The sequence below is a fragment of the Humulus lupulus genome, chromosome 7, assembly GCF_963169125.1.
Source record: "Humulus lupulus chromosome 7, drHumLupu1.1, whole genome shotgun sequence".
Classification (NCBI taxonomy): Eukaryota; Viridiplantae; Streptophyta; class Magnoliopsida; order Rosales; family Cannabaceae; genus Humulus; species Humulus lupulus.
Genome location: NC_084799.1, coordinates 29519882 through 29544530, shown reverse-complemented (window position 1 = coordinate 29544530; position 24649 = coordinate 29519882). Strand labels below are relative to the sequence as shown.

The 24649-nt window shown below is 39.6% G+C and overlaps 1 non-coding gene across 1 annotated transcript; it reads left to right on the top strand.

Moving 5' to 3' along the window:
• The first annotated feature begins 3356 nt into the window (after nucleotides 1-3356).
• On the top strand, nucleotides 3357-3463 carry LOC133793096 (small nucleolar RNA R71). The gene has a single exon (XR_009874556.1). It is a non-coding gene; the product is annotated as a small nucleolar RNA R71 (small nucleolar RNA).
• Nucleotides 3464-24649: the final 21186 nt, after the last annotated feature.

Sequence of the window (24649 nt, the reverse complement as noted above, 5' to 3'; positions counted from 1 at the left end):
GTTTCTTCTCATTTCACTCCATATTATGTAATTGACCATTAAAACCTGAAACAAAAAGAAAACAAGCATAAATCTGCGCTAAACAATCCTAAATAACTAAAAACACAACTTAAAACGATCTCTAAAACAAACCTAAAATGAACCTAACAAACTCCCCCAAACTTAAACTTTACTCGCCCTCGAGTAAAGACCAAGTTAAACTAACAAAAAGAAACAAACACAAAACGAACAAGCTAAACCATCATTACCATCTACACTGCTTTGCCAAAACTCATAAAATCTCAATTGCAATATTAATAACCAGAATTTCAGCTCAATTGCCTTAAAGTCCAATTTGTAAAGTTCAATTAGGGAAATCAATAATATATCACGAAAATGACTACAACACTTGAACTCTATCATATGTGCTCAACTCATTCCAGACAATTCCACAAACCAATTTTTCAATATGCTTGCATTACTTGACCTTCTCCACTAATGCCAATAACTCGTGTTTTGAAATCAAAAGGACTTTCACAAGTTATAGCGTTAGGCTTAGGCAAGGGTAGATGAAATTGTCATTTAGGCTCACTCGTTACCATAAGCATAAAAACCTTGAAACCGGCCAAGTTTCTCTTCACCACACCAAAAATCACCCTTTTATACAATTAGAGAGAGAGATATTACAACACTTTCATCATTTTCTTCTTTTCTTTTTATATCTTTTTTTTTTAAATCACACTCCCCCAAACTTAATATTTTCTATATAAATAAAATCAAGGAGTGTGACAAAGTGATTTGTTTTTTTTTTTTTTTAATCTCCAAAAACTTCTCTCTCTCTCTTTTTTTCTTGTACAATCATACTACATTCAAATCATACCAACACCTCACTATTTTCCATTCTTCTTTCCCACAAATTATATGCTTATGATAACAAAGGAAAAATAAAAAAAATAATGAAGTTATGAAATTTAGTCTCAAATAGTATAATCAAGAACAAAAACCAAAGTTTAAGGCTCAAAAAGGGTAACTAAGGATCAATTTTTATGGGTTAGCTGGAAAGGCTCAAACGATCCAATAAAATTGCCTAAATCACTTTTCAAAACACATGTCATCAAGGATTTCGCCTCAAAGGCCAAATAATGCAAGTTCTATCAAATTCAAATTGTCATACCACCAACCCTAGTCAAACATATATAATAAAATCCAAAATGTTGCATTTTCAAAACATATTAAAAATTTCCCGCAAAACCTTTAAATTAAACTCTAAAACAATTGAACCAAGCACACAGTTGAATTCAATTTCCTTTTCACGAGCAAAAATAAAGCAACAACAGACATGAATGATGGCTTAACAGTTACACTAAACAACACAGAAAATAACACAACAGACTAAAAGATAAACTAAACAACGCACAAAACAAAAATAAAGCAAAATAAGCTCCCCCCCAAACTTAAGATACACATTGTCCCCAATGTGATAAAGAAAAGAACAAAGGAAGAGAACTTACCTGACACCACATCAGTACTGCGGATGAGGTGGCGGTGGGGGCTCAAGTCCACCCCTTGCATCCTTGAGAGCCATCGTGTCATCCGAGGAGAATTCCCTTCCACTGTTGAGATTGTTGAAATTATCCCCAATGTCATCGAAACCTTCAAACTTGCCACACAATAATCTTTTCATACGACGTCGAACTGTTCGAAATCGTTCTTTGGCCTTTTTCTTCTTCTTACCAATTGAATCTTGACCATCATTCACCACATCAACTCTACAACAGGTAGGAATTGTAGTTGCTGCAAAAACATTAAAACTTATTTCCTCATTTTGGACTCGCAACCTTAACTCCCCCTTTTGTACGTCAATTAAAGCTCGTCCTGTGGCTAAGAATGGTCTTCCAAGAATGATTGGGACATTGGCATCCTCCTCCATATTAAGTACAATAAAGTTTGCTGGGAAGATGAACTTGTCCACTTTTACCAAAACATCTTCAATAATACCCCGAGGATGTGCTATTGATCTGTCTGCCAACTGAAGAGTCACTGTTGTAGGTCTTGCTTCCCCAAGCTTCAATCTTTTGAACACAGAAAGTGGCATTAGATTAATGCTCGCCCCCAAATCACATAGAGCATCCATGATCTCAAAATTCCCAATAGTGCAGGGTATTGTGAAACTCCCAGGATCTCTCAGTTTCTGAGGAAGCTTCCTTTGCAGAATGGCAATGCACTCTTCAGTGAGTGCCACTGTCTCATAGTCCTCCATCTTCCTCTTCTTGGACAGTATTTCCTTCATAAACTTCACATAACTCGGCATTTGTTCAAGTGCCTCGGCAAAAAGGTATGTTAATGTGAAGTTTTCGAAAAATATCTAGAAACTTCGAAAATTGTTTGTCAAGTGTCTTCTTTTGAAGTCGCTGAGGATATGGAATCTTGATGTGGTGCTCATAACTCACTGGTGACTGATTCTTCTCAAGGTCTTCAATAACCTCTTCTTCTACCTTACCCTCGTTCTCAACTTCAACTTTTGGTGCAGGTATAGACTTCTTGACTGGCTCTTCCAACTTCTTCCCACTCCTCAAGGAGATTGCATTGCACTGCTCTTTAGGATTCACCTCTGTATTACTTGGCAAATTTCCTTGAGGCCTACTTTGTAACATATTTTCCAATTGTCCAACTTGCATCTCAAGATTCCTGATGGAAGAGCGAGTTTCTGTCATAAACTGTGTTTGAGTGTTGGTGAGAGTCAATAATGCAGCTTGTAATTCATTAGGCCTTTCAGGTGGAGCTTGATTCATCGACTGTTGAGGCCTAGGCTGTTGTGATGAAGAGTCTTGATGCATTGGTGGCTGAGGCATATGATTCTGAAATTGCCCCTGAAACTGAGGTTGCTGGCCCTGATTATTCCTCCAAGAAAAATTAGGATGATTTCGCCACCCAGGATTGTAAGTATTGGCGAATGGATTATTTACTGGCCTCTGAAAGTTTCCCACCGCTTGAACCTGAGCTTGATCCATCGGAATGTTATTATTAATATTGGTAGGACACTGATAAAAAAAGTGAGGACCACCACAGATTTCACACCTGGCTGCCATTTGAACCGCATTAGCAGATACAATGCTCTGTTGTAACTGCTTTGTCAGAGAGGCTACTTGTGTTGTTAGAGCAGTGATTGCATCCAGCTCATGCACCCAGCCACCTTTCTGACTCCTGATGATCTTTCCTCAGACCACTGATGATTATTGGTGGCCATGTCCTCCAGCAGCTCATAAGCACCAGTTGCACTCTTACTCATAAACGTACCACCCGCTGCAGCATCAATAATGGTTCTGGTTGTAGGACATAAACCATTGTAGAAATTTTGTACTAGCATCCACTGTTCAATGCCATGATGAGGACATCTTCTCAGGAGTTCCTTAAACCGTTCCCAAGCTTCATACAATGACTCTCCGTCATTCTGGCAAAAGTTATTGATCTCTCCCCTCAATTTAGCAGATTGGACGGAGGGAAGAATTTAGACAAAAATTTCTGAGCTAGATCTTGCCAGGTGACAATAGAGTTTGGCTGCAGCGAGTTCAGCCAACTTTTAGCTCTGTCCCTCAGAGAAAATGGGAAAAGCCTAAGTTTGATTGCATCATCACTCACCCCATTATATCTGAAGGTTCCACACAACTCCATAACATTGGACAAATGGGTGTGAGGATCTTCAGAAGCCAACCCATTGAATTGCACAGAGGACTGCACCATTTGTAGAATAGAGGGCTTGATTTCAAAGTTGTTGGCCTCTACAGCTGGTGGGCGTATACTATTTTGTACTCCCATCAGAGTGGGCAGTACATAATCTCTCAGGCTCCTCTCAGCATTATTCTGAGACTGACCCCCTTGTACAACTCCAGGAATTAGAACATTCCTGCCATCCCCTTCATTATGTGCCATCTTCACAGATTTCTGGGCCTCCCTCTTGTTCTTTCTGATTTGCTTACAAGACTTTTCAATCTTAGGATTAAGAGGAACAAGTGTGTCTTTTCCTTTTCTGCCACGCATATACCAAAATTCACCTGAGATAGACAAATTAAGCAACTAAACAGATTAGAAACAAGAGAAATTAAAATCAAATTAGAATAAAAATTAATTAGACTGATATTGATAATTATTTTCAGTCCCCGGCAACGGCGCCAAAAATGTAACGCCCCAAACTCTAGGGACCGTTACGGTGTGCCTTGTAAACAGTGCTAAACTCGCTAATCGAGTCATTTGGCCAAAATCGTGAACTAAGTATGATTAGCGGTTTAGGGATTAAAAACTTTGGTTAAGATGTAACGTTTCACTAGAACGTTTAACATATACATTGGGATCCCGAAAATAAATTTTCAGAGTCTATTACAGAAAACATTTACAACAGGCCGTTCTAAGCGGCAAAACAGGGTTCAACCCTAGTTCCACTTTAAACCTTGGCCGTGGCGGACGAGCAGCTGCATATGTACACGTCATCACCTGAGCTCTCCAACTCAAGGATGGTCCAGCTTCCTCTTGCCTTTACCTGCACCACGTAGCACCCGTGAGCCAAAGCCCAACAAGAAAACACAATAAATCATGATATAATATCAACAACGATCATAATAACCATTCAGGACTATCAGTCCAAGCAAATAGGTGACAGTAGCCAAAAGTCACAATAATGAGCATCGCTCCTTCTAGCCATGTGACGATAGGGTCACCAGGGCTTAACCGATAAGTGATTCCTTCTTAAGTTTGAATAGGACAGGTGCAAGGTGATTAGTCACCAACATAACCCTCCTCACGACTCTAGAGTCGAAACTATGGACAACGTCCCTTAGCCATGTGACAAACGGTCACCAGGGTCATATACCTTGGCTATAGTCATCTGGTTGTAGACCAGGCAAGTGCTTATAAGTTCTTCGACTTTAGGGTCGGTCTAGCATTAATGCCATAGGGCCATTCAATGCATGATTCTCGACTTTAGAGTCGGTCCCTGACTAGTCAGTGTCTTTCACCAGTAAGACATGCCCCCAATCACATATCACATATTTCATATCCATAAACGAGGTATTTAGCATGCTTACTAAACAGGTATTAGTACCATTAGGGCCATGCATCAACACAGAGACTCAAGCTCTGAACGATATCATACTCAATATATAAGGCATGTCCCAATCACATGTTTCTCATGCATCATATGCAATAAATCCAGCAATCTAACATGCGCCAATAACAGCCATGCATGTCACGTTTAATAGTCAACCAGCATGCGTCAAGAATATCCATGCATGTCATACATAATAATCAACTGACATGCTTCAATAATAACCATGCATGTCATACTCATTAATCAACCAACATGCATCATAATAACCACGCATGTCATACATAACAATCAACCGACATGCATCAATAATAACCATGCATGTCTCATACATAATAGCCAACCGGCATGCATCAATAATAACCATGCATGTCTCATACATAATAGCCAACCGGCCTGCATCAATAATAACCATGCATGCCTCATACATAATAATCAACCGACATGCATCAATGATAACCATGCATGTCTCATATACACAGGGTGCAGTTTTCTTACCTTAGATTCGAGCTAGAACCAATATAAGAACGACCCTTGAGAACGATCAACCTTTAAGCCCTTAGCGGTCACCTAATCATAACCAAATATGGAACATCATCAATAACATGATAATCAAAGGTTCCACACCAATATATAGCCCCCAAGAGGTCAATCCAAACTAATCCAAGTAGTAGGGACACTCCCGAGGCCCATAACTAAGTTCCCTGGGTCAAAACGAGCAAACGGGGTGAAAACAGGGCAAGGGCTGCGGCCCTAGCACCTTGGGCCGCGGCCCCCAGGGTTCTCTGAGGCAAGGGCCGCGGCGCCCAGCGAAGACAAATTCCTGACACCTGCTTCTTCGAACTAGGGCCGCGGCGCACAAGAACAGGGCCGTGGCCCCCAACCCTGGGCCATTCCCAAACGTGTTTTAAGCACTCCAAATCCTCCAAAAACATACCCAAACATTCCCCAATCATCAAATCAAAGTTCCCAAGCTTCCCAATACTCCAAAACCCTCAAAACCCAAAGCTCAAACCGACCAAAAACTCAACGATCAACAAAGTCCAATTCTAAGCTTAGAAACTTTAAAAACTTAAAACTTCAAACTTAGATTACCTTCGATTGGATTGTTTCCCGTCAAATCCTTCGGTTAAGAAGCTTCTAATCTTTCCTAGGATCGCTATGTCTCGACCCTCGCTTGATTCCGACTCCCAGAACTCAAGATTTCCTCAAAAAGGCTAAAACGGTAAAACAGACTGTTTTGAGAGAGAACGAGAAGTTTCTAACGTACGTTCTTATCTGTCAAGCTACTTCAAGCTTAAGTATCCTTAAATAAAACCTAGTGCTCGGGGTCCCGAAAACACCCCCGGGGACACTATAGTCAAAACTTCCAGAATTTCACCCTGATCTCAAATATTCCCAATCTATCACCAAATAAACATTTCTATTACCCCAAAATTGACCCCGTTATGACAAAACCGCTAATCCACTATATATGACCGTCTCATGTCGAATAGCTCGAATATATCTCCATAATAATGAAATCTCATTCACAAATTACAATATGCACCCAATTTACACAATTACGCCCACAGTGGTCAAATTACCCTCATATTTAACATATGAACCCATATGCATGCATTCACCATCATATAATAATATAACTCACGTAAACATGCATATAATCATTAAATATCATAATAAATCAATTATGGCCCTCCCGGCCTCCTAATCAAGGTCCTAAACCTTATTAGGAAATTTGGGGCATTACAAAAAACTTGTTGCGATATTTTTGCTATGCAAGTGCACACAGTCGCAATTCGTAATAAAATGGTAAAAACCAAGTATCGTCCTCAAGGACTGATTTATCAATTACCAATCAACCAATCTTTTTAATTCTATTTGATTGAACGATTTCAGAGATTTCAAACAACGAAAAAAATACTAAGAAGCACAATGAAAATTTAAACAGAAAATAATAGAGAAAATGAAATTAGGACAATTATGATCCTCTATTTTCCACCCTTTTATTTCCTAATGCAATAATTTATATCCCCTTCTCCCTATTCAAGAATAAGTTGCAAAAACAATTCATAATCTAGTCAAGATTTATAAAATTCAATCTAAATGACAACTTCCTATATTTCTATGGTAAGTTGAATCATGTAGAAGGCATTAACCACGCAACTCAGAAAAATAGGCAAATAATCTAGATACTTTCGTTCTAAATTAAATTTGCATCCAAACAATCAAAGCATATCAAATTTCACTTTTCAGATTTCAATTTGATTCATGAAATAGCAATTAGAGGTGATCAATCAATAATTGCACAAATAACACAGATTGCAAGGAATTGAAAGAGATGAAGAAGAACATCAATTTTGCATTAAACCATAACAAGGGTTTCCAAAAGATTCACATAAAATCCCTAAAAAAGAAATTAGCCCATAATATTCATTCTAGCAAAAAGATAATTCAATTACAAACATAAAATTTAAAGAAAAAGATGAAAAACTCAGGGATGAATCCTCCAAGATGGTCCTCTCACTCCCAGCCGTCGAACCCCCCTTCAGACCTCCTTCAGTCGCACCTATGTTTCTCCAAAAATCCCTACCAAATCCCCCAAGTGAATGGACCAAATTGCCCATCAAAAAATGATCAAATATGTGAAAATCGCGTCTCTAGCGCTGTAGCGCTATTAACAGTGGCAAAATACCTCAAAATCTGGTGCACTAGCATTGTAGCGCTCTTATTATGGCGCTGTAGCGCTAAAGTCAGAATCGACAAAACTCGGTTCGAACAGCCTGCAACGTCAGCTCATCATAATTTGTTCATAACTCCTTCGATATAACTCCGAATTGAATGATTCAAAAAGATATGGAAAGCTAAGAGAAATATCTACAACTTCTATTTCAAGAATTGTTTCCAGAAAGTGAATATAGCATGGTAAAAATGCGGCTTGAAGTTTCAAACTTGCGTTATAGAGCATAAATGGCGTGTGTTGAGCATCTTCAATGTAGTATTTTCCACACATAATGTCATGAAACTCCACAATCAACACAAAATCCATCGTATTTATCATATTTAACATGTTTCTTCTCATTTCACTCCATATTATGTAATTGGCCATTAAAACCTGAAACAAAAAGAAAACAAGCATAAATCTGCGCTAAACAATCCTAAATAACTAAAAACACAACTTAAAACGATCTCTAAAACAAACCTAAAATGAACCTAACAACATCCTTGCTGCAGCAATTCAAATCTTAAACCCTAAGCCTTAGATCCTCAAGCTTGAATCCTTAACCTTGGCCTCAAAACCAAACCAAGAGAGAAAGGGAGAGAATGATCGTGAGGAAGAGTGAAAGAGTTAGAGTGTTCTGTTTCTGCTTCTTCAGCCAAAGGAAAAGGTGGCTAAGTCACCAAATTTTGCATTATATGGCTAAAATGCCCCTAGAGCCAATCTTCTCTCTCAAGTCCCCTCAAGGGAAGTCTTGTCATTTGCCGCCTACCCCGTTAATCATAATTAACGTCTCACAATTCCAGTTACTCCCAATGTCCTTAAATAATTGCCAAATCATTTCCCATTACCCACTCCTTCCCGGTAATGTACTAAGTTCCAAATTACCCTTAGGCTCACCCCGAGCTCGGTATTTGATCCCGTTATGAATAAACCGCTAACTTGCTTCCTAGGATCATCCCATGCCGAATAACTCAAATATATCCACATAATAATGTGGTCTCACCCATATTTCACATACATGCACATAAATATACAAATATGCCCTCAACGGGCCAAGATTACGAAAATGCCCTTCTTATAAGAAACAACCCCATATATATGCAAATACTACCATATAATAATACAATCACATAATCATGCATATAATCATATAATAACACATTAAATCGATTATTGCCCTCCTGGCCCCCAAATCCAGACACATTAGGGAATTTGAGACACCTCCTTACAGGAATTTCGTCCTCCAAAATTTTACCTGAACAACTCGGGATACTGACTCTGCATAACTGACTTCAGCTCCCAGGTCGCTCCCTCGACCTTGTTGTTCCTCCATAATACCTTAACCAAAGGTATAGTTTTATTTCTCAGGACCTTGTCCTTTTGGTCTAATATCTGGACTGGCTACTCCTCAAAGGAGAGATATGCCTCAAGCTCCAGATCCTCGTAACTCAATACATGAGTCACATCTGAGATATACTTCCGAACTGCTGAAATATGAAATATATTGTGTATGGATGACAGTGCCGGTGGTAAGGCCAACCTATAGGACACCTGACCAATCCTATCTAGGATCTCAAATGGTCCCACAAATCTAGGGCTCAGCTTGCCCTTCTTCCAAAATATTCTCACCCCTTTCCATGGTGAGACTCTAAGGAAGACATAATCTCCCACTTGGAACTCCACGTTCCTATGTTTGGGATCAGCATACCTTTTCTTTATGCTTTTAGAAGTGAGCATCCGAGCTCTGATCTTCTCAATGGCCTCATTGGTCCTCTGAACTGCTTCAGGACCCAAGTATCTCATTTCTCCTGTCTCATCCTAATGAATAGGAGACCTACATTTCCTACCATACAAAATTTCATAAGGAGCCATCCCAATGGTCAAATGATAACTGTTATTGTAGGAAAACTCTATCAAAGGAAAATACTTACTCCAGGACCCACCGAAGTCCAGCACATATGCTCGCAGCATGTCCTCTAATATATGGATCTTCCTCTCAGAATTTCCATTTGTCTATGGATGATAAGCAGTACTGAACTTCAATTGTGTACCCATGGCCCTGTGCAAACTTCCCCAAAAATTGGAAGTAAATGTGGGGTCCCAATCTGACACGATCGACCTCGGTGCCCCATGAAGGTGCGCACAATCTCTCTCACATAGTGATCTGCATATTGGTCAACTGTATAAGTTGTCCTCACTTTTAAGAAGTGAGTTGACTTGGTGTATCAATCCACGATAACCCACACTGAATCATATTGACCCATAGTCTTGGGAAATCCTACCATAAAACCCAACCTGATGTCCTCCCATTTCCACTCTGGGAAGTCCAGATGCTGTAATAGCCCTGCTGGTCTTTGTTGCTCAGCCTTGACCTGTTGACATGCCAAGCACTTAGCCACATATTCTGTCACATCCCTTTTCATCCCAGGCCACCAATACAACGATCTTACATCCTGATACATCTTTGTGGTGCCCGGATGCAAGGAGTAAGGGGTGGTATGAAATTCATCCAAAATCTTCCGTCTGATAACAGTGTCCAACAGAACACAGATCCAACCCTTGTACCTCAACAAGCCCATACCTGACACTTTATAGTCCTGAGACACCCCAGCTAGAATGTCCTCTCTGATCTTTGTCAGTTGTGGATCAAACAACTGTCCTTCCTTTATTCTTTCTAACAATGTAGACTGTAGCTTATTATTGGCCAACTGGCCTACCAGCAATTCTATACCAGCTGTGGTCATATTCTCTCCTAACTCTCTGGATATCAATCTCGGACCCTTCCGGCTTTAGGCATCTGCTACAACATTGGCCTTTCCTGGGTGATACATGATTTCACAATCATAATCTTTCACCAACTCTAGCCAACGCCTCTATCTCATGTTCATATCCTTCTATGTGAAAAAGCACTTTAGGCTTTTGTGGTCAGTGTATATCTCACACTTCTCCCCATAAAGGTAATGCATCCATACCTTTAATGTAAAGACCAATGCTGCCAATTCTAAATCATGAGTTGGGTGTCTTTGGTCATACTCTTTCAATTGGCGTGAGGCATAAGCAATTACCTTCCCTGACTGCATAAGAACACAACCCTAACCATGATGTGAGGCATCACAATATATCACAAACTTTTCTTGATCTGTCGGAAGACTCAAACTAGAGTTGTAATCAACCTCTGCTTCAATTCCTGGAAGTTGTTCTCACACTTGTCTGACCACACAAACTTCTGATTCTTGCGTGTCAGTTCAGTCAATGAGGTGGAAATCTTTGAGAATCCTTCCACAAAATGGTTGTAATAACCTGCCAACCCAAGGAAGCTCCTAACCTCTGAGGCATTCCTTGGCCTTGGCTAATCTCTGACTGCCTCAATCTTGGCTGGGTCCACCTTGATCCCCTCCTTACTAGCAATATGACCAAGGAAAGTTACCTGAGATAACCAGAATTCATATTTCTTGAACTTTGCAAACAACCTATGCTCCCTCAGTCTTTGTAGAACCAACCTCAGATGTTACTCATGTTCTAACTTTGACTGAGAATAAACCATAATATCGTCGATGAAGATAATCACAAACTGGTCCAAGTAATCATTGAACACCCGTTCATCAGATCCATAAAAGCAGCTGGGGCATTAGTTAATCCAAAGGACATGACTAAGATCTCATAATGCCCATATCTAGTACGAAAGACAAATTTTGGTATATCTCCCTCCTTGACCCTCAACAGATGATAATTAGATCGAAGGTCTATCTTTGAAAATACAATTTTACCCTGCAACTGATCAAACATGTCATCTATCCTTGGCAGAGGATACTTGTTCTTGATTGTCAACTTGTTCAGTTCTCTGTAATCAGTATACATCCTCAGAGAATCATCATTCTTCTTCACAAATAGGACTAGTGCACCCCATGGTGAGAAACTAGGTCTAATAAAACCCAAGTCCAACAGCTCCTGCAGTTGTACCTTTAGTTCTTTTAATTATGTTGAGGCCATTCTGTAAGGTTTTCCCTAGACACTGGATCCGTCCTTAGTGCCAGTTAAATCACAAATTCAATCTCTCTGTGTGGTGGAAATCCTGGTAAATCTTCCAAAAACACATCCAAAAAATCACTGACCAACCTAGTCTCCTCTGGTCCCACTGGCACGACCTAAGTGGTACTACCACACTGCCTAAGAATCCTATGAAACCATATTGCAATAGGTCTCTAGCCCTCAAAATAGATATCATGGGTACACAGGGTCCATGCACATTGCAACAAATGCAAAATGATCCTCACCTTCAGGCTCAAAGGTTACCATTTTCCTTCTGCAGTCTATGGTTTCCCTATACTTCACAAACCAGTCCATACCCAAAATCATGTCAAAGTTATTCATAACCAACTCTATTAAATCAACTGATAACTCTCTGCCCTCCACTGTCACTAGCAATGATCTGACCCATCTCCTGGATACTACTAACTCCCCAGTGGGTAATAAGGTCCCGAACCCCACAACATAATAATCACTTGGTCTACACAGTCTATCAATAATTCTACTAGCAACAAAAGAATGTGTAGCACTAGAATCAATCAAAATAGTATAAGGGGTTCCAGCACTAAAAAGCTGACATGTGACTACTGAGGGACAAGCCTCAGCTTCTGCCTGTGTCAACACGAACACTTGAGCTGGGATCGAGGTGTTCGCCTTTCTTGGCTATTCCTTTGTTGCCCTTGGGCAATTTTTCTTCAAGTGTCCCACTATCCCGCATAAAAAGTAAGCCTTTTCCCGACACTCCCCCAAATGGTGCCTCTTGCATCTAGCACACTCAGGAAAAGTCCTCTAACCCTCACTACTGCTATGGCGGCCTACTGTAATACCGTGTGGTCTCCTGTTAGGGCCTGGAGCTACAAAGGCATCATAATCCTTCCTTTTCTGATCACTGGGGCCTCTGCCCCTACTTGAACTCACAAATGGAGGTCCTACCCTCCTAATGTCTCTCCTGGCCGCGTTATCCCACCAAATTTTGTTCTCTGTTCTCTTAGTTGTGAGCGCCTTCTCAACCACCTGTGCATAAGTAGTCACACCTGTCACAGTGGTAATGTAAACATCCCAGGCTATTCTAGGTTGTAGCCCCTAGAGAAACCTCTCCCTTCTGGTCCCATCAGTGGGTACCAATTCCCCGACAAACTTATATAGTCTATGAAACGTCAAAGCATATTCAGTTACTGACATACTCCCTGAAGCAGTTTACTGAATTCTTCAGCTTTTGCTGCTCTAATGGGATCATTGTAGTACTTTTCATTAAACAGAGTCTGAAACTCTTCCCAACTTAGATCATTAAAATTTCTAGTCTGGGCTTCCCACCAAATTCGGGCATCCTCCTGAAACATATATGTGGCACAAGCCACCTTCTCATTACCAGACACCCTCATAATATCTAGGATGGTGGTAACCATGCTCATCCACTATTCGGCCTTGGCTGGATCTGCACTACCCTCAAAGACTGGAGGGTGTTGTTTCTTGAACCTTTCATAAAGAGGTTCCCATTTATTCTCAGCCTTTGGCGGTTGCTCAACTGTTTGCATCGTCACAGATGGTGCCTCTGGTAAAATGTTCCCTACAGGGACCTGTGGTTGTCTCAGGAGGCATATTTCTTCTTCCTGCCTCAATACCCTGGCTTGTAAATCAGTAAGCACCTGCTACCAGATCTCAAGAGTTGGCTGAGGGGTCTGACCCTGGTCATTAGCCTGACTTGTCTGTCATTCTTGACCTAATCTTTCTGGTCAGCTGATGATTCAATCTGGCTTGGAAGCATACTTTCAACTTATACCTTGCTACAATAATCAATGCGGCCTGTTAGGCAGTGGTAACTAAACCTCTTGTCGCCTCACAGTCCAAGATCAAGCAAATACTCATTCATATTCAACAGTCATGTTAATAAGCATGTCGGTTCATATTCAAGTATGTTGCTAATAAGCACATTGAGGTATTCATAACAATTAAGAATTAACGATGCTAATAAGCACTTTCTAGCGTACATGTATCTGTGATAACACTAATGAGTGTGTCCTGACTGGCATGTCCATACAACAATGCTAATAAGCGGTTCTTTGGCCTCCCAAGCAATATCAGTGCTAATAAGCACGTTCTTATTCATCATGCAGCAGTCAAGGGTGAGGCCCTATCAGTATATCTCGTGCTACCTAATAAGGCATGCAAGTAAAGTATTTATATCCTATTTAAGAAGTTAAATACATAACCACACAAATAGTTACCGAACCCTGAGTCGAGCTTGTCTTTAGTGGTGAATGTACATGCCCAGCCTGTCTACAAGAACCCTTAACCTTGGTACACTTTGATACCAAGTTGCAATGCCTTGGTTAGCTAAGAACGTCACATTGTGTATTTTAAATAGTGCTTAACCAGCTAAACGGGTCTTTAGGCCATATATGTGCATCTAAATGTAATTAATGGGCCAAGGTTAAAATCTTGGTCAAAAGGAATGGATATTTTATTAAAAACGTTAAAATGTACATGGGATCCCATAATAATGTTTACAAAGTTGTTTACAGTTCTAAAATGGCCATTACAACTCAAAAGTTACAATCTGCCGACCTAAGCAGCAAAAATAGGGTTTAACCCTAGTTCCTCTAAGAAACCTTGGCCGTGGTGGTCAAGCGTCCGCATATGTACACGTCGCCACCTAAGCTCTCCACTCATGGCTGAGTAAGCTTTTCTTTTCCTTTACAGGCACCACATAGCACCTGTGAGCCAAGGCTCATTAAGAAAACTTATTACTTCATGCATACAAGTACAAGTAAATGATTATAGAATCACTCTAGGGCCCGCAACCCTAATTAGATGACCGTAGAGTCAACATGGGTTTCTTTGCCCTGAATAGATGACCATGGAGTCACCCTGGGGTCCTTTTCCCTGAATACATGACCATAGGGTCATCCTAGGGACCTTAGCTCTAGCCATGTGACCATAAAGTCACCCTGGAATTTTCTCCCTCGCTCTAAGTAACTAGCTATAGAACTAGTCAAGCGCCTTAGTTTTCTACGACCATTGGGTCAGACGAGCGTGTAACGCTCTCTTGATTAGATCTAATCATATCGACCAGTGCCCGATGCACTATTGCCACTCTTGACTCATAAGTCAATGCTTTACAACCAGCGCTCAATACTATTGCTGTCCTTGATTGATAAGTCAATGACTTTCTTAAGTAAATAATGCAACCAAGCTTTCATAATACAATAGATATCCATATATAGAGCACTCAACATGCTTCATCAATAGTCATGTATGTCACATAATGGGTGCAGTTTTCTAACCTCAGGCTTGAGCGTAAAATAAATTAAGAACGACCCTTGAGCACGATCCTGACCTTGAGCCCTTAACGGTAACCTAATCATAACAAAATATGAAATCCCATCAATAGCGAGAAATTAAAGGCTTCCGGACCGAGTCCTAACCTCCGGGACCTTGAATTCTACCAAACCGGGTAGTAGATTCGATCCCAAGACTTAAGGTTTGAAACCCCGACCATAAACCTATGTTGGCTAAAAAGAACTAGGCGGGTTGTGACCTTCCCCTAAGGCCACGATGCGCCTCCCAGACAAAAAGCCCCCTGTCTGGGTGCCAGGGGCAGGTTGCGACTTGCCCTTGAGGGTCGCGGCATGCTTTCAAGACAGAGCCCCTCCTAGGCCCTGGGGTTTGCACAGGTCGCGAAAAGTAAATTAATTAAATTTAACCTTTTATTTCTCTTTAAATTTCTTATTAATTTTTTAAAAATTCTTACTTTTTTCTATATGTATGTGACAGCGCAATCCGTTAACTGGTAAGCTTGCATCAATTTCGAATGTTTAGATGGATAACTTTCATAAATAAGGAAAATGGTGGGTGACGAGCAAAGCGAAATAAATATGGGTACGTGAGTCATTAATTTTTTTAATTTACAATTCATAATTGTATTTATCTTTGTTTTGTAGGAAAAATTGTGTTTCGTATGTGACACGCAGGCGTCACAGTCTACTTAAACTTCATCACCCTAGTTGACTATGCTGGAAGAAGAAGACTTATCTCTAGTGCAAACAGTCTTCGGAAAACAACGTAGCCACCAAACGATATACGGTTGTATAATTACAACAAGGGATAGTGTACATCCGCCTACGTATACCCAAACTCCTCAATCTCAGCCTATTCCCTATACCAGAGATGATGAGATAGAAGCTATGAAGGAGCACCTTCGAGAATTGGAAGATCACATCCGGACTCATTGCATCAGCCCGAGAGATCCACCTCCACCACCTGATGATTTTGATGTTGGAGGACAGAGGTAGTAGGTCCACTTATTACTTGTATGTTTTATATTAAAAAATTATGCTATTTTAATTTTCAGAACAATGTATGACTTTAAACTTAAAAACTCACATGTATTTAGCTTTAAGCCTGTAATGAAAGTGTTTTAGTATAATTTGTGTTGTAATATTATTATTAATGTGGATATAAAATAAAATTTAACTATACATGAATAAAAAAAATTATGTTATAATAATATGGATATTAGAAAAAAACAATGTTGTCAGTAAAGGCTTTACCGACAACACTATGGTCGGCATAAAGCGGCTAGGCAAAGGATTCGACAGAGTCTCTGTCAACAACCTACAAGGCTTCTATCGACCAGGGATGTTGTTGTTAGAGCCTATATCGACTATTCAAAAAATAATTATTAGTAGATGGTGGCTTCTACTGACGAAGTTATATCGTCAACTTAATGCCAACAACTCGTTGTCGGTAAATGATATCAATCACACATGTTGTCGGTAGAACCTCCATTTTTTTGTAGTGATTGATTGTTTGCCTTTCATGTCGATAAGATCAAGATAGTGAAGTTATATGTAATTAGGGTTAAAGAGTCATCTTTGGGCACTCAAATGATTTTCTTAATTTGCCCTTAATTTATTTTAATATTTATATCTTAAAATCTATTGATATTCCAATTTTCATCACTGTTCATACCAATGCTTAACAAAAAATCTAGAATCAACAATTAATGAGATGAAACTTAAAATGCTCAAAAGCAAAATAAATTGCCCCTAAGTGAGTTAAGTGTGTAAAAATATTAATAAGATTATTTTTATTTATGCCAATAATGTTTTATATTAAATTCCAAACATTTTACATATGCATGTATACATAGTTCTCAAAATCTTTTGTTTTTAACGCGACAAAAGCTATTTGCATCCTAAAAATTTGGAGGTGCAAAATATAAACATATTTCCAGTAATTTATCAACAATATTTTCTTCAAACATATTTCAAGTGTCTAAAAGTATAAATATATATTATTGGAAAATTTATGGCTAAAGTAGATAAGTAGTGCACATAAGTCATTAAGTAGTTTTTTTTTAGCAAAAATCAATATATAGTTTCACTACGTGGTTTTTTTTTTACAAAAAATTATATTTTGCACTAATTTTATCTTAATTTTTAATTAATTAATAAAAATCTAAAAAAAAAAATTATATTGAAAAATTATTTAAAATATGTTTTAAAAATAAAAAATCATTCAAAAATTTTACGTGAAAAAAGTATTTAATTTAATTAAACTAAGTTTTAATAATTTTCTAAAACTTAATTTGAGTAAAATTAAATAATTTTTTTCTTGTTAGAAATTTTAAATTATTTTAAATTTTTAAAACAGATTTCAAATAATTTTTCAAAATTAGAAATATATTTTTTATATTTTTATTAATTAATTAAAATTAGAATAAAATTAGTATGAAATATAATTTTTGCAACTACAAAATTACTTATTAATTTAAGGGTAACATGTCAGGCTTTACTGATTTTTACATGATAAAAAACTACATTTTTTATATTACCGTCAATTATTGATGTTAGTTGAGATGTCAAAAAACCAAAGAATTATTTATTTGGTACATCTAAGATTTATTATAGAACTGAAAATAACCTGATCATGTTTGAAAATATTCTGACAAAAAAAACGATGAAAACAGGTTATATAATGGCATGGGACCTAGGTGTTACGAATTTAAAATATCAAGGATTTAACCGTTATAATATTTTTGAATGCCCAAGTCTAATAAGTGATTAAAAGAAAACCACTATCGAAAATAACTATTTCTTTTACAATCATTTCTCTTGTGATGTTGTAAAATTTAAAACTCAACAATAATGAAAAAGAATCATTTGCTATATATAATTAATTTTGACTACGTTTCAATCTACTATTGATAGTTGCTCGTTCAATGTTTTGGTGTTTGCAGCATTAATATATATATATATATATATTTTGAAATAAAATACTTTATTTATGAAAATCAACAGTTACAGGATAACTTAGAAATTTAGGACAAGAATCAGTCTAAATAAAATCTCCTACTAAACTAGTAACAGAATGGGCAACACCATTCACAGAGTGCGAAATAGCATGACAAGATCTACCACCTACAGCTTCTGATAATTGATAACATCCAACAAAACATGACTAAATACATAAGTCCCACTAAACTTCGAGATCCAAGATACCACAACACTATAATCACTCTCAATAACATCTAACTGAAAATCCAAAACGAGAAGTTACATGTAGGCCATACCAAATAGCAAGTAACTCAGCCACATCAACAGAAAAATTACTAGGAATACTCGCTGCCCAAGCTGCTCAAACCACACCACCTGTATACCGAATAACCCCTCCAACACCAATAAATCCCCTTGCCGCCACCACTGAAGCATCTGAATTAACTTTGAAAGTCCCCAAAGAAGGAGCCTGCCATGAGGGAAGCCTACCTGGACCAGTACCATGCATCTCAAGAATAGCCTGACCGTACACCTAGTATTCCTTTAATCCCGTGCGAGCAGCATCAACCAAAGTTCCAATGCGAGATTGAGCATTATCAAAAAGACATGCACTGTGATCATACCATATCCACCATAGCACTGCAACAACTTGTTCAAATGTAGTCTTCGAGCACACATGGCATAAATGCACCAACAAGTCAGCCATATCGCCATCCCTTCACTCCTTTAGACATCCCCATACACCCAACTCCCTCCAAACATTGTGTAATTGCCCACAAAATACCATGACATGACACGTTGATTCATATTCAACACCACACCGTGAACACCAAGGATCAACTTCCATTTTCCTCCTTGCAAGATTGATAGCTACAAGAATCACTTGGTGAAATAACCTCCATAAGAAAACTTTAAATTTTGGTGGGATCCTCAAGTTCCACATACCATTCCACCATTTAGTAATTAGCATTGGATTAAAGCAGCCAACATTGATCTGTAATTATGACGCAAAGGCATAAGATGTCTTCACACTGAACTGACCATCCGTCCCATAGTGCCAAATCCGCCTATCATCGTCATTACCCCAAGAAAGAGGAATACTTCTAATTAAATCAACATCACTTGGAACCAAGAATTGAAGGAGTTTCCTCTCATCCTAGACTTTTCCTGGAAAAATACAATCACTAACCCACATATTTAGATGCGGTCTGGGCACAAGAGGTAAAAAGGATTAAGGCCATGGAAGCCAAGGATCATCAAAGGGGCGATTACTATATCCATTCCCAATCGAGCGTTGTAAACTGTTTTTCAATAACTCTAGGCCCCAAATAAAACTTGAGCACAAATGGGATGAACCTACCTTATCCCATGCTTCCAAATAGAAGTAGACCGATAATATTTATCCTTCAAAATCCTAGCAATAAGAGACTGATCATCATTTAAAATCTTCCAGACATGTTTAACCACCATACTTGATTAAATAGGCGAAGATCTTGAAAACCCAATCCACCTAACACCTTTGATATACTTACATTGGTCCATTTCACCCAAGCAATCTTTCGTTTATCACACGTCGATCCCCACCAAAACCGAAGCATAATATATATAAATTTCTCACAAAGACAAATAGGGAGTTGAAAGATGTTTCATCGAATATGTTGGGATGGGTTGTAAAAATGGCTTCACAAGAACCTCCCTTCCACCTATAGAGAAAAAAATTTGTCTCTATCCCTGAACTATCTTCCTTACCCTTTCACATATACCGTTAAACGTACGCCTTTTATTCCACCCCACCACTATAGGAAGTCCCAAGTATTTATCATGAGAAACTGCTGCCGCCAATCCCAACACCCCCAAGACTGCACACCGTTCCTCTTGACACACATTAGGACTAAAGGTTACAGGCGATTTCTCCATATTGATTTTCTGTCCCGAAGCAAATTCATATGACTCTAATAATCGACAAACAGTCTCTGTCTCTGAAATATTAGCTCTGGCAAAGATAATACTATCATCAGCAAAAATTAAATGTGAAACTCTAGGACCAAATCGCGAGCAACAAAATCCCATTAAGCCACCCTTATATTTCGTCGAATGAATCAAAGAAGATAAAGCTTCATAACATAATAAGAATAAGTATGGAGAGAGGGGACACCCTTGGCGTAGACCTCTAGAAGGGGTAACATGTCTGCATGGATGCCCAATAACAATAAAAGCGTACTCCGAAGTAGAAACACAATCTGTAATCAAATCAACCCAACCCAATGCTCAACAAAGCCAAATTTGAGCATTATACGTCTCATAAATTCCCATTCGACCCGATCATAAGCCTTACTCATATCCAACTTAAGTGCCATAAACCCATTCCGCCCATTATTCTTTTTAAGAAGAGAATGTAGCAATTCAAAAGCCACTATAATGGTATCATGTATCGACTTGCCAGGAACGAAAGCACTTTGGAATGAGGATATTAATGGATCCATTGTAGACTTCATATGGATAGCAAGTGCTTTGGAAACTATTTTGTACACCACGTTGCATAAACTTATAGGCTGGAAATCTTTCACCTTTTGTGGAATTTTAATTTTCGGAATGAAGACAATATTTGTTCTATTAAACTGCCGGACTAAGTCACCATCATTCAGAATTCTGATACACATAGCACATACTTTCGGACCCACTATATCCCAAAATTTGTGGAAGAAAATCGCATGAAAGCCATCTGGTCCTGACGCTTTTATTACTCCAATCTCACGAATTGCATTCAGAATATCCTCATGAGAAAATGATCGAATAAGTTTTGCATTATCTTCAGGCCGAACCTGTAACGCCCTGGATAACCAAGACCGTCACACTGTGTGTTTAAAATAGTGCAAGACTTGCTTATCAAGTTTGTTGACGCTGTTTTTCATCAACTTAAATAGTAGAGCAATTAAACAATAAAATATTGGTGCAAATGAATAAAGAGGAAAACTAGAACATTTTTACGTGGTTTAGCAGTTAACTCTGCCTAGTCCACGAGTCTATGTTATTAAGACTTGGGAGTTTTCTGGAAACTTTTCAGAGAAGAGTTGCCCAGCATTTTCTCTCAAGAAATCAAAAACTGGTCCTTTACAAATGCGGTTTCCTTCTCTATTTATAGGGAAGGTTGCAGAATTCATTCCCACATATTTCGGGAAGATATTCTGTAAATCAAATAATATAATGTTATTTAATGCATTATTTCCTACATACACGGAAACGTCCCATGAATGTCGGGAAAGGATAACAGATTAAATGATATCCCTTAAATATTGGGATTGTACAACAATAAACATGTTCACACGTAACTGAATATCTCAGATGATTCATCAAATCTTCGAGATCAGCAATTGGCATTGAGTTTGTCGTGACCATGAGTCATCCACGAGCTCGCCACCCAGCTTCGCTTATATTCGAAACAAGTAGATGCGGACGATGTTGTCACATTCGAGCTTGCACTTCCCAAGCACGAACCATCTCACTGGAGGGCAATCAGTGAAAAATATATTCAAATGTCGTACCATGCCACTGCGAACTCAGAGAATTGTTTATTTCAAAGAGGTTCAACGGTGCGATCATATGATGACCGCATATATTTTGAGCTCACACCTGATGAGCCCAGTTTTCGGGGTCATAACTTCTTATCTCGAAATCTGAGTGTAACATTTTGCCCCCTCAAAAGTATCAGTTCGAATCCCGTGAGAAGGAAACTTTTGAACTGCCCTTATTGGAAACTATACCATTAATTGCACTCGAGTGTGGACACGTGTCAGGCAGGTATAGGATGATCAGAGTACTTAAGTATGTTTGCACCATGCCCACGTCTTCTCACCTACCACCTTTTTGCCGCCATTGCCACGCCGATACCCGTTCATTTGATCAGGTACCAAACTCATCCAACGGTCCAGATTGATTTGTCGATTGACATTCTTTTGTGGCCTATAAATATGCTTGTGCCTTCTTCTTCCCTTACTTTCGCATTCAGAGCTTTTTAGAGAGAAGAGAAGAAAAAAAAACCAGAACTCAAAACTCGTTTGGCTCTTGCATGTTCTCCAAGCCGAGGAAGCAAAACATCACTGACCTGTTCGACTCCGTGAAATCCTTCTTGCAACCAATCCTTCGGTCATCGATTTCTCTGTACCCACCAGCCACACTGTGTAAGTATATGCTCATGTTCTCATATGTTCATGTACATTCTGCTTTTTCCATGCATGTTTATGTTGTAGTAGCACTTTGGATACCAGTTTTAATACCAAAATGCTTTAGTCAATGTCGTGAGTTTTTAGGCTCATCTGATGTTATGGATTTCCAAACCCAGATTTTGCATAAATGATGCAAATATGGCTTTTACTGGGTTATCTTGATTTCGAATATCATATCGTGTAGACCAAGAAACTGGGTATAGGATTATGGTTTTCAAATTGCACGTTTCCTAAAAATATCACTTTTTGAGTAACCGCCAACTTTTTCCTTGAAAATCTAGGATTCTCAAAAATAAACCCTCTTTTCCCCCCTTACGTGGAATACATGCTCCGAGCCTGATCTCGTTCTTTTGATCGAGCTTGTTCCATAGTCTCGAGCATTCGAGCTCTTCTTAATCTCTTGTTCGTCTGGCCCTCACCCTTTTTCTTTCTTGCTAGATGTCACATAATTTGGAAAAGCGGTGGGGGTCAATACTTGCGATTCCTTACTCACCGACAACTCCGAGCCCGGAGTCACCCTTTACTCGGAACCAGTGCTTGATTTGGGAGCATGAATTGAGGTGTGAGCAAGAGGACACCCGAGCTCACTTTCGACGCCAAATCGACGAGGACGAAGAGAGAAAAAGGAAAAAACTTAAGGTCGCGATCTATCCAAACACGGACCCTGAGCCCAGACCAATCCATCTCGACCCTAATCTTAAAGTGACGGTCACATTCAAACCAGGCGATATCAAATTTTCACTGATGGAAGAATCATCAAATCGCCCATCCACCTTGCAGCCAACCGCCATCCCCACCTCGAGGGGAGAATTTTTTGAGGTTGAGCATTATTGGAGCTCGGTCTTCTTATTGGGGCAGATAACAAATATCCTAGCTCGCCATAGCCTAGGATTATCAGGCTCGCTAAGATGTCGAGCTCCCACTTCCAAAGAACGTAGTTTCCGTGCCCCGGGAAATGGCAATCCCGATAATAAGTTGAAGCTTGCAACTTGGAGCCACGAGCATATGAGGGCAAGGGCCTTATTTCCCTTGAAGTCCTTTTTTAAGGACTTTCTGGATTTTGTTGGGCTCGCGCCCTTCCAACTCCAGACCAACTCATACAGGGTCTTGTCAACCCTGAGGTCGCTCTACCATGAGCTAAAGTGGGAAGGACCTTCACCAAAAGAGATTTTGTATCTCTTTTGCTTGAAAAGCAACCCCTCCCGAGCTCGGGGAGGAGATGGCTTCTACTACCTCTCGGGGAGAAGAAAATCTTTGAGGACCCGCCGAACCATGCTCCCAACTTCAAATTGGTGTTCTTTTGGACGGACGGCCTGGCTCTTTCCAGATATTATTTGTTCAGACGAATCCGTAAGTATACGATCCTTTTCCTCTCATGCTCGATTTTTGTTTAAGCTCGAACCACTCATAATATATTCAATTCTTCAGCCAATTATCACCGCCCTACTCCCACGGATGAGATGAAGGAGCACAAGGAGCTTCAACTCCCTTATGGTAGGTGCTCCCTGTCTTATCTTCTTCATTAAGATAATCTTCGAGCTTGCGGTCTCTTAGAGAAGGATCAATCCACAGATGATAGGGCCTACAAGATGTACACCAAGTGGGAGTTTGTGCCTCTTCCAACTGGCAACTTTCCCCCGAGGCAAAACTCTAAGGCACAATCCCCAGTTTGTCATGGAGGGAGTCCTGGCTCGGGGAACGATGCTAATGATGAGGCATCGAGCTCGAGCGATAAAGGTAAAGTCATTCTCAGCTCTGCCTTGTGGTCTCCTTCCCTACTTAAGCATAAGCCCGACACCCTGATCTTGTGCCCAGATGATGGGGACAATTTTTATGTATGGTCTTGGGTAGATGATAGGGTCCATAGGTTCGATAGCTGGCTAGGGAAGTACGACACAATGTATAGTCTGAATGAAGTTTGGGACAAAATAGCTGTCCAATACGGGATGAATGACTATAGGGACCTTTCGAGGTTGACTTCCACATATAGGGAAGGGACTCCCCCTGCCTCTTCCGAAGATGGGGGAATTACGTGGTCACCGAGCACAAGCTGGTGGGAGAGTTCCAGTTAGGTCTCTCGTCACTTGTCTTCAATTCCTCTGACTGTCTGCATTATGCTAATTTCAGCATCATGAGATCGTTTTCTAATGTGATTTGATTGTGCAGGTACTATGGACTCCGATCTTGAGAACGTGCTCGCCAGGGGTGAGGGGGCCAAGAAGAGTAAGTGCCCGAGAGCCTCGCAAAAGTCTGATCGGCCTACTAAGGTCCCTAAGAGGACCGAGAAAACCCCTCCTCCCCCAGTTCCCATTGTTACAAGCCC